The 16,992-nt window shown below is 43.1% G+C and overlaps 1 long non-coding RNA gene across 1 annotated transcript in view; it reads left to right on the top strand.

Moving 5' to 3' along the window:
* The window catches only part of LOC126248975 (uncharacterized), a 927,591-nt gene that overhangs the window by 759,878 nt on the left and 150,721 nt on the right, over positions 1-16,992 (top strand). Inside the window, exon 4 of the long non-coding RNA XR_007545573.1 lies at positions 5,578-5,620. This is a non-coding gene — a long non-coding RNA (uncharacterized LOC126248975). The remainder of the gene's footprint in view (positions 1-5,577; positions 5,621-16,992) is intronic.

Below are 16,992 nucleotides of genomic sequence, written 5' to 3'. Positions count from 1 at the left end.
ACGGTGAATGAGTCTAAAATAGAGAGAATCATGTCAATTTTAATGGCTTAGGGTATATTACCAATGAGAAATAATTTTTTTAGATGATTTCCAGCCCAACGCAGGCAAAAGTTGCCTTGAAGTTAATTTCCAGACAATACCAAGTTATCTATTCTTATTACTTAGAGTAAAAACAACTATGTATTCTTTTTTAGTATTATTTCCATGTGTAATTGACTTATATTATTTTTCGATAATTTAGTTCGATTTCAAAGCGTAACAGGGTTCATCCTCAAGCATATAGCGTCGTAAGCGACGTATTACATTTCCGCAAGTGTATCAGTTAACCATAAGACTCCGTCTGTACCTCCTGATTATGGCTGCACCGCAACTGCCTTATGCCTCATGGTTACATAATACACTTCTGAATATATTCGTACCTTGTGCTAGAGTATGAATCCTTTTGTGCTTACATATCTATTACAATTAGTGAAAAGCAATAAATATAACTTGTTTGATACAAAAGGAATAATAAAAGCCAATGAATTGCTTTTCCTCTCCATGGAAGTAATATTTTAACAGCGGATGCCATCTCTTCCAGTACAATGGAAGTAACAACATTGGTGGATACGCAGGGGATGAGCCTTGATCAACACTCATACAACACTCACTCCATCATTCCATGTGGCTGCATACCATTCCTTTATTATTATTTCTTTTTAGGGCGCTCAACTACTAAGGTCATTAGCGCATACCATTCCTGAAGCCACGGAGATGTACAGGGTGATTCAAATAGTTCCATTCAATTTCTTCTATATCTTCTTATTTGTAACTTAAGATAGAAACTGGAGGTAAATTTTATCTTAGGCATCAAAACTAAAGGTTTACCTCGGCGCCAATCGTAAGCCGCCGGTTCATGTGGTGGGACTACTGTACCTCTAAAAAGCGTATGTACACAGAGAGAGCGAACAACAAGCTACATCGGCTACGTTTCTTCCAAACTGCGACGGGACGTACCAACGGACTATAGTGGAATGCAAAGTACGCTGTTATACCTGCGTCACAAATAAAAAACGCTATATGAAATTGCGAAAACTACGATAGTACAGGTTTTTTTGAACTATTGGATGCTTACTAGATCGATAATACATCTACCTAGCGTTATTTGCCCTTACAATACATGGGGTTCATACATTGAAAGTAAAAACTATTTAGGCGTCCAAATATTACTGCTTTGAACTTTCTCCAGGAGACAAATCATTACAACAACAAGAACACAGACTACAAATACGAATAAAAAACACTTGTGAGACTCCATACCGTAGTACTGTGCAATAACGAAATAAGAGAACGACCATAACAAGGAAACTCTCTCTTCCCCACAATAAATATTGTATTAATTTAGAGGGTAAATCTGCATGAGACTATAATACATTTCGAGGCGATTTGTTCAGGAAAATATATTCAGGTAGACACTTCTTTACAGTGAACAGCAACCAACTACAAATGTGAAAGAAATTTTCTTAACCATTTAATGCACTAACAGTCAGCGATAATACTGAAATCTAAACTGATCTTGGTGATCTGTATCGTAATAAAACTGAGACTGAAACTTTAAGTTACCAGCAAGAACTGGCAGGTACGGGCTTCATTAAGCCTGGTGATCGTATGGATGAAATTTTAAAGAAATGTAGTTCATCAAAAACTGAGTACATTGGAATAAACCAAAGTGGAGCGAATGGTGTTAACAGGATGAAACTAAAACAACCGCTTAAAACCTGGCGCGTCTGTGAGTAAAGTAAATAATCAAACAATTATCACGACAGGCATCCCTCACAAGATCATCTACTTGATTCTTCTTGCGCAAAAGATGTTCAAAAGCCCAGACAGTATGTACAGAAATATGTGTTTCTCAATTGCATTTTTTCCTGGTTACTTTATATGTATTCTGTATACTGCCAATTCGCGTTAATTTCTTCTTTCCTCGTTCTGTGAAATACAAGCATACGAAATCTAACAGTCCGACTCATTGAATTTTGCGAATAATCCGACGAAAAGATGCAAAATTGAGTGCGTGCTGGAAAAGTAATGCCTCTGCATTCTTTTATGTGAAAAATCTTAAGGCTTTTCAAATAAACCAAAGATTATTAAGATTCTACATCTTTATTCTTCACGTCTACATATTTGGAGCCCTCTGCTACTAGAGGGCTTCGAAATGAAGCGTGTAATATGGCGGTGTGTTACGTAACTATGTCGATGCTTTAGAAACAGTGTGCTGTAAGCGAGTTTAGAATTCTAAAGTTCGTCCAAACGTGGAGCACCCCCTACGTCAACTTGCATCCTGCCACTGCCACACCACACACGAGCGCTACGACATTTGCTACAATCCGACGCCTTGGGTTCACAGTCATCGATCATACTCCATACAGTCCCGACTTAGGTCCATCAGATTTTCATCTGTTTCCACAATTTAAAGGACGCTTTCGAGAACTTCATTATGATAGTGTGTGTGTACAAGTAGTTGTGGTTTTGTCAACGAAGTGAAACAGTCTACAGTGAGGGTATCAACAACCTGGTCTCGCTGTGTTCGTCGCCAGGGTGACTGTGTTGAGAAATAAATTTGTGGACATGAAAAATAAAGACGTGGAATGTTAATAATGCTTGTTTTATTTAAACAGCTTTAAGAATTTCCACTTAAAAGAATCGGGGGCATCGCTTTTCAGCGCGTTCTCGTAGAACTGTGCTGCGTGATTTTTGTCGAGAGCACGCCATTGCACCCCAGAGCATTCGGCGAGAACACCAACTATTTCAAGACACTATTTGTGTACAAGAATATAAGGTAAAATGTATAGGACGCTCCCGTGCGCTCGTTCGAGTCGTAGAGCGCATTTATAAATGCTATGCGCTTAGTGCCCAGAAGTTATCGGGTAGCAACAGAAGTTAATGCAGTGGTTTCAGTCATGCTCACAAAAGTATGGGGCAGGTCTACTTGTCGTCTTTATGTTTGTCGTGCGTCCGGTAGAGCGCAATACAAACGTTTGCGATAGGTAAATCAAAACTGTGATCCTAAACGCAATTGTAAAAAGTACCCCATGAATGAACGAGGACTGTTCGGAAACTAGGGAAAGATCGGTCGCGAAATGGAAACCATAGTGAAAATCAGAAGTGTTTTAATTACAACAGTTAGCTGCACCTTCCAGCTACTCTTCTATATAGCCGCCGCTCCGACTTGGCCATCTGTCGTAGCGTTCTACCAACTTCCCAATACCCTCGTCATAGATGGCACCTCCATCTATCGTAGCGTTGTACCAACTTTCCAATACCGTCGTTACAGAAAGCAGCCTCCTGTGCTTTCCGACAGTTTTCTACGCTGGACTGCAGCTCATTCTCTGTGCAAAAATGCTGTCTTCATAGCCAGCGGTTCACCTGAGCAGAGATGAAAATCAGAGGGAGACAAGTCCGGGCTGTATAGTGGGTGATCAAACAATTACCATCGATAACGCTGCAGGAGCATCATCATCGCCCCTGTAGTGTGCGGTAAAGAACTGTCTTGAAGAATGAAATGCATAACAGTTGCGTTATATTGGGTTCCATGAAATCAGGTGAAATCTTTCGGCAAGCACCCATACGTGGCGGGAGACACTATTTTATAGGCGTCTTTGTGCACTTATTGTGAGCTCAGAACTCGGTAGAGTGACGTGACTATCTACGGGCGTACTAGAGACACTGAGCCGGCCGCTGTGGCCGAGCGGTTCTAGACGCTTCAGTCCGGAACCGCGCTGCTGCTACGGTCACAGGTTCGAATCCAGCCTCAGGCATGGATGTGTGTGATGTCCTTAGGTTAGTTAGGTTTAATCAGTTCTAAGTCTAGGGGACTGATTATCTCAGATGTTAAGTCCCATAGTGCTTAGAGCCACTAGAGACACTGTACAACACATCTGCGCAGAGCTTCATCGGATTTCCTCTGTGGTTTCCATTTCGCTACCGATCTTCCCTTAATTATCGAATAGCCCTCGTCTGTGCATCAATGTATAAGATTTGCCGCTGTAAAACCTGAGATTCTTTTTAAAATAAAAACTTTTCAGTCCTGCGTGTAAGTTAAGATCTACCCATGTTTCTATCTTTATTTAGCTGACATTGAAAATAAAATCGTGCAACTGTGTCTTATTGAAACGCCTTAATCCAAAGGTTGTATGTCATGTGTTGTCTCTGCCTGTGGATCTGTTTTGTGTAATTCCGCGTTTTATTCGTTTAGACGTACATGCAGATGCCTACACTAGAATGAGAAACCAGGACAATTCTCGTGGGACACTGTCTCTGAAGCTGGCGCTCTACGCCTTACGCTACCCCTATAGGACTTATCAATGTTTATAAGTGTAGATTCTTATTTCTACGCCTTAGTCATTAATCTCTATCAGAGGCTTCTTCCCAGTATGGTTGTGAACTTCACTGTATAAATCTTTTGGATACGGAGTTGTACCGCTCTGTTTCTCCTACAAAGGACAGAATCAATCTAAAACGAGTTGGTAACAGTGACTTTGGAAGAAAAGTTCCTCTTGAGACGAGCGTGGGACGGATAGCGCGTGTAAATTATGGAGGGCTAGTGCGCGGTTTTGCCGACAGACAGACGGCGGGCGCGTTCTTGCGTCTGGCGGCGGTGGCGCGATCCATCTCCCGCTCCCGCGCCGTCTCCTAAGGCGCTGTCACACTTCAAACACGTGCTAATGTCGCCATTAATTACACTGACAATCTCAGATAATCTCAGGCAACAGACACTCGTACTTTGTTATGTTTTACACAAAGTTGCCCATCCCACTGTGACTTGCACATCTTCGAGATATCGAAGCTTTGAAAAAACTTGATGTTTAAAACCTCTCACTATACCTATAGCAGTTTCTCTCTCATAATGGGCAGGATTTGCAGAGTATCCGTGTAGATGTAGATGTAGATATCTCTTGGAAAACAGTGAGCCTTCCTACCTTCAAATAAAAATTTTCAATGGCTTTAGTAATCCAATTTCAGTAATAGAGGCGTATTTTTAGCAGTCTTCAAACATTAGTGTTTCCTGTGTGCTTATTAATTTTCTACTTCTCGGGATTTTATATGTATCACTTGTGAAAGAACCAAACCCACTCCAAAAAATGAAGACTAAAAGGGTAGAGAGGGGTTGCGCATCTGGACCGAACGCTGACAATTTGTTTCACAACATCGAATTTAATGAAACATTCGCCAGCACCTGGTTACTAACAACTTTCCGAACACTATAAAATAGCTGGACTTGTCGTTATCAGCAGAAGGGTGGTAAGTAACTACGAAAAGGGTTGTATGGTGTCAAATCGGTGTAACCTGTAGCCTCTTGGCCGGCTGAGTTCCGGATAAGAGAGAGATCTCATAATAAGAATTTCAACTGGTGAGTAAAAGTCTCACAAAGGGACGACCATATTCCAAAAACTTTAGCCTTCCAGAACATCTGTAATCAAAAAATTATTTTTTTTTGTTTTTGTTTTTACGTCATTTGTAACTGACGTGTTACATTGAACAACGAAATTGCTATTTTTAGGGCGCCGAATAATATTTATTTTTCTTTTCTGTTTCCAGCGCTCTAGCCACTACAGTCGCTGTCTTCGTCTGGAGTTATCAGGTAATCTTAGCTTTTGTTAATGCTACTGTGTACGCTTCCGTAGTCGTGTGCTATATAGGCGAGTCACTAGTTGCAAATATTCTTCATAGTCACTTTGGAAATGTGATATTAAAAGTAGATAAAACAGTTCATGAAATGTACTCGCAGATACGGACAACTATCAGCTATATAACGGAATGCAAACAATAAAAATTTGTGCCGAACCGAGACTTGAACCCGGATCTTCTGCTTGTCGGGTGCGGTCGCCTTATCATTAGGTTATCCGAGCATTCTCGTCTACCACTGGACCCAAAATTCCACATGTCGTCAACCATTTGTCTAAAACCTTAGCTCGTACATTCATTATGTATATTTCCGTACCAGAGAGACATAGACGTTTTCATTGGAAGTCGCTGTTCGCCCGCTGTCGGCAAATAAATACGAGCACAATATTGCAGCGCCTGTGTCATTCAGAATTAGGATGAAATGTTACTTCAGATAAGCATGCATGTCCAAAGGAACATTTCATCGTAATTCTGAACAACACAGGGGCTGTAATATTGCCAAATAGTTTAGTTGAAAAGGAAAATATATGTATTAAAATATCAGTATATGAAACTTTAAGCAGCGATAAGTAAGACCTAAAACCATTAGTCAAAGTAATTGAATTGTGAAAGGTCTCCAAAAAGAAGCTCATATTCTGATGATGGAATTTAGACAGTATTCTGAAGTATGTTCTCCGTGGTCTTAGTGATATACATAAGGCAACACCAGCACAGGGAATTTTCCCAGACAGCTGAAAATACTTGACTGTTAGACTCCATTATAAGGAAGGTGACAGAATATAGCTAAATAGCCTTGCTTCTATTTAGTATTCGAGGAAGTAATTTATTCAAGAAATGTGTCATATACACTCCTGGAAATGGAAAAAAGAACACATTGACACCGGTGTGTCAGACCCACCATACTTGCTCCGGACACTGCGAGAGGGCTGTACAAGCAATGATCACACGCACGGCACAGCGGACACACCAGGAACCGCGGTGTTGGCCGTCGAATGGCGCTAGCTGCGCAGCATTTGTGCACCGCCGCCGTCAGTGTCAGCCAGTTTGCCGTGGCATACGGAGCTCCATCGCAGTCTTTAACACTGGTAGCATGCCGCGACAGCGTGGACGTGAACCGTATGTGCAGTTGACGGACTTTGAGCGAGGGCGTATAGTGGGCATGCGGGAGGCCGGGTGGACGTACCGCCGAATTGCTCAACACGTGGGGCGTGAGGTCTCCACAGTACATCGATGTTGTCGCCAGTGGTCGGCGGAAGGTGCACGTGCCCGTCGACCTGGGACCGGACCGCAGCGACGCACAGATGCACGCCAAGACCGTAGGATCCTACGCAGTGCCGTAGGGGACCGCACCGCCACTTCCCAGCAAATTAGGGACACTGTTGCTCCTGGGGTATCGGCGAGGACCATTCGCAACCGTCTCCATGAAGCTGGGCTACGGTCCCGCACACCGTTAGGCCGTCTTCCGCTCACGCCCCAACATCGTGCAGCCCGCCTCCAGTGGTGTCGCGACAGGCGTGAATGGAGGGACGAATGGAGACGTGTCGTCTTCAGCGATGAGAGTCGCTTCTGCCTTGGTGCCACTGATGGTCGTATGCGTGTTTGGCGCCGTGCAGGTGAGCGCCACAATCAGGACTGCATACGACCGAGGCACACAGGGCCAACACCCGGCATCATGGTGTGGGGAGCGATCTCCTACACTGGCCGTACACCACTGGTGATCGTCGAGGGGACACTGAATAGTGCACGGTACATCCAAACCGTCATCGAACCCATCGTTCTACCATTCCTAGACCGGCAAGGGAACTTGCTGTTCCAACAGGACAATGCACGTCCGCATGTATCCCGTGCCACCCAACGTGCTCTAGAAGGTGTAAGTCAACTACCCTGGCCAGCAAGATCTCCGGATCTGTCCCCCATTGAGCATGTTTGGGACTGGATGAAGCGTCGTCTCACGCGGTCTGCACGTCCAGCACGAACGCTGGTCCAACTGAGGCGCCAGGTGGAAATGGCATGGCAAGCCGTTCCACAGGACTACATCCAGCATCTCTACGATCGTCTCCATGGGAGAATAGCAGCCTGCATTGCTGCGAAAGGTGGATATACACTGTACTAGTGCCGACATTGTGCATGCTCTGTTGCCTGTGTCTATGTGCCTGTGGTTCTGTCAGTGTGATCATGTGATGTATCTGACCCCAGGAATGTGTCAATAAAGTTTCCCCTTCCTGGGACAATGGATTCACGGTGTTCTTATTTCAATTTCCAGGAGTGTAGTATATATATATATATATATATATATATATATATATATATATATATATATATATATATATTTTAACATAGCTGCACAACAGCAACGGTTTCAGGTAATAAAATTATAAACTGCCGACCAGTTGCAATGGGTAAAGAAATTCTTTACCTAGGTTTCAACAAATATAAATTTGTCTTCTTCAGAAGGTAACCTAAGGGCAATGTACATCATAGCTTACATTAGAAAAGTATGAAACTTATAAGCCAAGACTAAATTTTAAGACAAATTAGAGAACTCTTGCATTACAGAAGTATGATAACGACGACTGGTACTTACAATTTTACATTAGTAAGGACTAATGTACCATCGCCGTTTTTACAATTGTCGGCATAGATCCATGTGTCAAAAATAAAATATAGCCCTAATTCTAGGGCTTATTTTTGCCACATGGATCTATGCCGACAATTGTAAAAACGGCGATGGTACATTAGTCCTTACTAATGTAAAATTGTAAGTACCAGTCGTCGTTATCATACTTCTGTAATGCAAGAGTTCTCTAATTTGTCTTAAAATTTAGTCTTGGCTTATAAGTTTCATACTTTTCTAATGTAAGCTATGATGTACATTGCCCTTAGGTTACCTTCTGAAGAAGACAAATTTATGTTTGTCGAAACCTAGGTAAAGAATTTCTTTATCCTTTGCAACTGGTCGGCTGTTTATAATTTTATCATATAGTAGATATAATTTTTATTTTTGTGATTTTTCAGATGTAATTAATTATATGCACCATGATACTGACGGGGAAAAGCTTAAATTTTATGGCATTAATGGTTTTACAAACAACTGAATCTCCCCATTCACAGACTCTCAAAGGCTGCTTCCATACCCTACATCCATCTCTGATCGGGCGAGGGTCATTACCAGCAAACAAACGGAAAATTCCACATTTTGGCTGAAAAAAATGTTATTTAAGTCGCTTACGCACATTAGGAAAGATTTCGTAATTTCTGCGACCTGTCTGAAAGGTTCCCCATTGTGTCTGCGATGTGTCTACCGTGGTATTAAAATTTTCCTGCTTGCCAAATACTGGTTGACTAATTATCTGTCTAATTTTAGTGAATTGCCCTTTTTAATCAATTATATGCAGCTTGTTGCTGAATCGCTAAGTTCAACGATCATAAGGCTGGTTTAATTAGTAATGCGTCCGTTGGTGTTGCGTCATTCATTCTGCGAATAGTATTCCTTTACACTTTTCTTACAGTCAAAGCAGAAAATCAGAAAACGCAGAAAAACCGCGAGAAATGCATGCCTGAACATAAAAACAGCTGCTAGCCAAGACTGGGTGTCGTGTTGTTGTATCTGGCAGCTATCGTCGCTTGTGCTATGTCCTAAATACGTTGCAGTGGCAATCGTGACGAGAGCAATGCTCTGTTTAGTTGCGAGGGCATTACGTGGGAACTAAGTGAATTCGAACATGAGCAAATTGTGAGTGTGCTTCTGCACCCAAGGTAGCCGAGGTGTTTGGCATTTCAAGAGGACCGTATCGAAGATTAACACCGCACACATGGAACTCGCAAAAACATAATCCACTAAGTCACAACGCTGATGAAATTGTGTGTTGAGTGGTCGTGACAGACGCTCATCGCGGAGAATTGTGACGAAAAATAAAATCGACAGCTGCAAGAGTCTCAACAGAACTGAATATCGCACTCGTGAACTCTGTCAACACCAAAACAACACGAAGGGAGCTCCACGAGCAGTGAATTGCAGGGTGAGCTGGAATTTCAGAACTATTAAGCAATGATTCTAATGCCCGTAACAGGAAAACGTCCTACCGAAGCCATAAAACCGGGACTATGGAGCCATGGAAGAATGTCAATTCATAGGAAGAGTCTTGTATCACACTATTTCTTAACCTGCTCGAATTACGTCCCAAGAATGAAACATCACGGAGGTTAGGTGATAATTTGGGCTGCCATATCGTGGTGTTCCATGAGCACCACGGTTACTCTTCGACGCCGCATTTCTGTGGATTATGTGACCATTTTAGCAGGTAAGGTCCATCCAGTACTACAGTGTTTGCTCCACAATGGTGGTGCTCTGTTCCAAGGGGGCAGAGACCCTGATCACGCATCCCGCGTCGTCAGTACTGGCCTTGTGAGCATGAGGATAAATTGTTGAATCTCCACTGACCACCACAATCAGAAGATCTCAATGTGGTTGAGTCTTTTGTGGTCCACTTTGGAGAGAAGGGTGCGTGATCGCTCTCCACATCCACCATCGTTACCTGAACTTCCAGCAAAAATGGTTTAAGGTTCCACTGAAAACCATACAAGACCTGTATTTATTCGTTCCTTGAGAACTGGAAGCTGTTTTGGATGCTAACGGTTTTCCTACACCGTATTAGGAATGATAATTTATTGCGTTTGTGGCGTTTCCATATTTTTGTACAGCCCCTATATACAAAGTGTAAATACACATCAAAAAAATTTTTACATCACCTCGGTTCCGAGAGTTCCGGAACCTGTACACAAAACTGGAATAGAGATCGACATAAACATCATTTCCGCCCTTTTTATTGCTCATGAAAACCACACATTGCATGTTGTACCACCATCAAGCGAGACTTTCAGAGGTGGTGGACCAGATTGCTGGACACACCGGTACTTCTAATATCCAGTAGCAAGTCCTCTTGCATTGATGCATGCCCGTATTCGTCGCGGCATCCTATCCACAAGTTCATCAAGGCACTGTTGGTCCCGATTATCCCACTCCACAACGGCGATTCGGCGTACATCCCTCAGAGTGGTCGGTGCTTCATGTCGTCCATAAACAGCCCTTTTCAGTCTATCCCAGGCATGTTCGATAGGGTCCATGTCTGAAGAACATGCTGGCCACTCTAGTCGAGCGATGTCGTTATCCTGATGGAAGTGATTCACAAGATGTACACGATGGGGCGCGAATTGTCGTCCATGAAGACAAATGCCTCGTCACTATGCTGCCGATATGGTTGTACTATCGGTCGGAGGATGGCATTCATGTACTGCAGACGTTACGGCGCCTTCCATGACCACCAGCGGCGTACTTCGGCCCCACATAATGCCAACCCAAAAAAGAAGGGAACCTCCACCTTGCTTCACTCGCTGGACAGTGTGTCTAAGGTATTCAAGCTGACCGGGTTGCCTCCAAACACGTCTCCGACGATTATCTGGTTGAAGGCATATACGACACTCATCGATGAAGAGAACATGATGCCAATCCTGAGCGATCCATTCGGCATGTTGATGGGCCCATCGGTACCGCGCTGCATGGTGTCGTGGTTGCAAAGATGGACCTCGCCGTGGACGTCGAGAGTGAAGTTGCGCACCATGCAGCCTATTGCGCACATTTGAGTCGTAACACGTCCTGTGGCTGCACGAAAAGCATTATTCAACATGGTGGTGTTGTAGTCAGGGTTCCTCTGAGCTATAATCTGTAGGTAGCGGTCATCCTTGGGCGGCCTGAGCGAAGCATGTCATCGACAGTGCCTGTCTCCCTGTGTCTCCTCCATGTCCGAACAACATCGCGTTGGTTCACCCGGCGACGCCTGGACACTTCTCTTGTTGAGAGCTCTTTCTGGCACAAAGTAACAATGCAGACGCGATCGAACTGCGGTATTGACCGTCTAGGCATGATTGAACTACAGACAACACGAGCCGTGTACCTCCTTCCTGGTGGAATGACTGGAACTGATCGGCTGCCGCCGGCCGGAGTGGTCGTGCGGTTCTAGGCGCTGCAGTCTGGAGCGGAGCGACCGCTACGATCGCAGGTTCGAATCCTGCCTCGGGCATGGATGTGTGTGATGTCCTTAGGTTAGTTAGGTTTAATTAGTTCTAAGTTCTAGGCGACTGATGACCTCCGAAGTTAAGTCGCATAGTGCTCAGAGCCATTTGAACCATTTGATCGGCTGTCGGACCACCTCCGTTTAATAGGCGCTGCATGGTTATTTACGTCTTTGGGCGGGTTTAGTGACATCTCTGAACAGTCAAAGGGACTGTGGTTCAAATGACTCTGAGCACTATGGGACTTAACATCTGGGGCCGGCCGGTGTGGCCGTGCGGTTAAAAGCGCTTCAGTCTGGAACCGCGTGACCGCTACGGTCGCAGGTTCGAATCCTGCCTCGGGCATGGATGTGTGTGATGTCCTTAGGTTAGTTAGGTTTAATTAGTTCTAAGTTCTAGGCGACTGATGACCTCAGCAGTTGAGTCGCATAGTGCTCAGAGCCATTTGAACCATTTTTTTTGACTTAACATCTATGGTCATTAGTCCCCTGGAACCTAGAACTACTTAAACCTAACTAACCTAAGGACATCACACAACACCCAGTCATCACGAGGCAGAGAAAATCCCTGACCCCGCCGGGAATCGAACCCGGGAACCCGGGCGTGGGAAGCGAGTAAAGGGACTGTGTCCATGATACAGTATCTACAGTCATCGTCTATCTTCAGGAGTTCTGGGAACCGGGGTAATGCAAAACTTTTTTTCATGTGTGTAGCATCAAAATACTTCATTGTAATGACATACACTGATGAGCCAAAACATTATGACTACCGCGCACATGGAGATTGAATGACGCGTGGAGGTGTTGCCTCCTTAAAGAAATACATAACTAGAGCTGAAACTAATAGGGTACCATTTCTAGCGACGATACGAGCCGAAAATGCAGAAATGGAATGGCATAAGCGGCACCGTCAGAGAATAGATTGTTGTGGCCCCACGTCTGGAAACGAACATCTCGGAAACGGTGAAACTGGTCGGCTGTTGATGTTCTTCTGTCTTGAGTATCTGTGGAATGTGGCTGAAAAACAGCAAAATCACGAAGTGGCGACAAGGTGTTAGTCGTCCACGCCTCATCAATGATCCTAGATGTCGGAAGCTTCGCCGCTCTGTAAAACTGTGTAGACGGCAACCTGTGGCAAATATGTCAGCATAGTACAATGCTGGTGCAGGAACAAGTATTAATACACCTTGTTGAACATGGGGCTCCGCATTAGATGACTCCTACTTGTCCACATGTAGACCCAACGACATCGTTAATCACGATTGCAACGTGCAAGGGAAAATCGAGATGCGACTATGGATCAATGTAAAAGCGTCGCCTGGTCGGATGAGTCACGTTTCTTGTTACACCGGGTCAATATTCTTGTGCAGATATGACGTCATCCAGGCGAACGGCTGCTGGAAACATGCACCGCGCCATGGGCGCAGGTTGCTGGATCAGTATTGTGCTGTGGGGGAAATTCACATGCGCTTGCATGGGACCTGTGGCAGTAATCTAAGGTATCAAAACAGCTGCTGACAACGCGAATGTTATTATGGATCACCTGTATCCCTTCTTTTTGATGTCTTACCCGGAGGCGAATGCATCATCCAGCAGGAGAATTGCCCATTTTACACGGCCAGAATCGTGCTAGAGCGGTTTGAGGAGTATGACAGTGAGCTGAAATTGATATATTGACCACCAAATACGCCTGATATGAAACTCATCGAACATATCTGGAATGCTATCGGGCACCAGCTCCCCGTCCATAACCCCCGGCCTATAATTTATGACAGATGTGTGACCTGTGCATAAACATCTGGTGCCACATACCTCTGGAAACCAACCACGAACCTGTCGGATTCGTGCCAGGTAGGATCGCTGCTGCAATTGCTTTCCAAAGGTACACCAGCACGGGATTGGCTTGGTTTTGGTTCTTCAGTGTATGCAGCCAGATTTACAGTTTCGTTCCAGATTAACGGATCTGTATGTAATTTTGCATTTTTTCTGCAATGAACTTGAGAACTTTAATTTAAAACACTCTAACCTCTCACAGTTATCCGTTGGCATCACAATGAAAGTCTTTCTACGGCCAGCTGAAGTACTGAAGATGTAGCTGTATTTCCAAACCTGCATTTGCTAGTAAAATACGCTTTTGAAACTAAAGCAGGCGGACTTTATTATTACGTTTTACAGTATTCTCTGTTTTGCTGCCACGTTAGATTTAAATGGTATATCAAGCTTTCGGTGACTTCCTCCATAGTGTTCCCTTACCGATGTGGCGTTAGTAATTCTAGTGGCGCTGTGCTGATGTTTTCTATGTAACAGTCGTCCGCTATACGCTGTTACGACATCGCGCAAAGGCCAACGAATTTGCATACGCTGCGAGAGATTATGTTGGTGCTGCGATGGAGGAATGCTAGTAAAGCCAAGTAAACGAGGTACCATGTTGCTCCATACCCTCACGGCAGCGAGCTTATACCATGAGCATGCAGCCTTTGTCCCGGCCGAGGTAGGCCTATTTGATGCAAAATCTGATAGCTATAGCTGTTTCTAACTTTCGTCGACATTGTCTCTGGTAGCGCACTTAAATTCCTTGGTTTTCGCGTGATTTCAGCATGACGACATGAATTTCAGCCGTGCTTCACCTGCGTTAGTGATGGTCGCTACGTCATCCGTAAAACTCTTTGATTCGTCGTTTTATCATCAGCACGTTTCATTTTTCAACTACGTATGAACTGTATTATCTGATCGCCCCTAAAACAGATAATACGAAAAACGTAAACCCACTGTAATCCCATAGATAAATACGGAGTTAAAGGTGTGTAGCGTATAATCACGTTTTTTGACTTCTTGGTGATATTTATAACGAACTATTCCAAAAATGCGAATTTTTAAAATAGTTACAACGAGAAATTGCAGAAAATACAGCTTTAAAATTACTAACGTTAAAAAATACACAACAGCGGAAAGTGGCTTTTAAGCTAAATTAGAAGTGAAAAATCAGAAGCGTCTTCTACATCAGTGGATGCCTAAGATATCTCAGGCACAAAAGCGTCCAACATCTGAGAAAGTTTCCGGCCATCTATCACGAACATGAAAGTAGCCGTTACCTTCTGAAAGTACAATACACATACGTATCGTCATTACCTATTTATCATCTCTCTGCCGCCCTCGCATCAGACACAAAATTGATACGTAAATTTGTTCACTCAAAATTACTGATGTTTCTGAAATGATCTTTAGTCTCGTATTCTTCAACTTCTTTAATATAAATAATGTCAAAGTTTTATTGCCATCCTTTATGGTGTGGTAGCAAATGGGGTCAAGCATTGATTACGGAAATTTTGGAAAACATGTAATGCATTCGCAGTTGCGCATACAAACAATCATTAGCTGTGTAAGGGAATGGCAACAATGAGAATTAAGAGGGAACGGAACGCGAACCCGGATTTCCTGCTTTACGCGAACGGTCGCCTTAACCGCTTTGGCAATCCCTGCACCACTCAGGGCTAAACACAAACTTCCTCATGTCATCCTTCCTGCGTCACAACCTGTACTCGCACAAACACTATGGAAGTCCATTACAGGACAGGACATTTTAGTTGAAAGCCGCTGACCATTAATTTTGGAAATGGTAGTGAAAATGAAAAGAAAGATGGTGTCGTTTCGAGAAAACAACCTTTTTACCAGAGGCTGTTACCGCAAAATTGTGAAAGCGACTTGAACTGTGGGAACCACTATAGCCTGATCAAAATTAAACTGTTGTAGACCTTACAGGTCGGAGGGCTACTACCAAAACGCAAAAAGTACCTTAGGAGTAATAACGCAGTACTTTACTAAGCGTTGGAAGTGGCTTGCCGTTGCGCTCCCCAGCCATTTAAATTGTCTTACTCATCCAGTTACAGAGGAAACTACAATTTAATGTGGAGTAGTAACAAAAAGTACAATTGGCGCTTTTCACGTTATCAAAGACACTGCCAGAAGTCAAAGAAATCATGGCACACTTTGGGTCGAACCTTCGCCTGTTCGATTTGTACCCTTTGCGCCATTCAGTCACAGAATGAGAATACTTATCCTAAATTATATTGCTCATGATGAAAATGCTTTGCGCAGAAATATTGACAGTTCGTTTCTCAAATGTAGACGACGTTAAGAGCGTAAATGTTGCAGACTACTCTGAACATTGTTTGTATCACTTGGACTCGAATGGGTAACTTGTTATTCGCCACGGGAACTGAATTTGAGGAGAAAAGTGTTTATCGATGCAGATAGGCATGTATACCTGAATACATATCTGTCCCTTGGGCAAGATTCAAACATTTAGTTGCAATTCAGGAGAAGACTCGTGCAACAAAAGCGCGTCTTCTGGCCATCGGTTGCGAGTAATATTTTATTTAACACTACTACCACGGAACGAATTTACTGACACAATATTATGTCTTTAAGTGCAAGATAGCAGAAAAAGTATTAGTATTTGTAAATTAATTTCTTGTATCTCGTTGAGTTATTTAACTTTCAGCATCACTCTAACAGCTTATTGCGAACAATTCAACAGTTTTTATAATAGGTTTCAAGCGAAAGTCCAAACACACACACACACACACACACACACAGGTACACTACAGCACCTGTCACGTCTCTCATCTCAGCATTTACAGTAAACTATTTTGTGTGTCTCCAACTTTCAAATACAATTGGTCATACTCCTTTCTATCCCTTGAACCCATTTAACTCACAGTCTTCCTTCGCGCCTTCTGTTTGTCGGTCTATATTCAAATATATTTTTGAGTATTCTTGTCTCATTCTTATTAAGTGTCCAAAACTAAAGAGTTCTCTACGTTCTATTCCATCCATTGTGCTATCTTTCTTGTGTGTTATTTCCCGTAAATCCTCACTATTTTGTTCTAGGGTGAAATAGGGAATCCTTGATGTTCATCTTAGAAACTCCATTTCTACAACTTCGATCTTATCTTCTTGCGATTGTTTCTGTAGTCGGCCCTCACTCCGAACTATAGGTGTTAATAGACTCAATAATGGCTTTATATATATATATATATATATATATATATATATATATATATATATATATATATATTAAGTTTCGTTTTTAATCAGATATTTGTGGACCACGTGAAGGGAGTTCAAATTTGATGTTGCTCTCCTTCTTGAGTTCAATGTGTTTCTCAAGTCATCTTCACATGTTCTATCTTCACTAATAATAGTCCCTAGCTATTTATAACTTTCACTATTACCGATTATTACATTGTCTGATATTTCA

This window comes from Schistocerca nitens, chromosome 3 (assembly GCF_023898315.1).
Source record: "Schistocerca nitens isolate TAMUIC-IGC-003100 chromosome 3, iqSchNite1.1, whole genome shotgun sequence".
Classification (NCBI taxonomy): domain Eukaryota; kingdom Metazoa; phylum Arthropoda; class Insecta; order Orthoptera; family Acrididae; genus Schistocerca; species Schistocerca nitens.
Note: the sequence above shows the minus strand (reverse complement) of the source record. Positions and strands in the feature narration are given on the sequence as shown.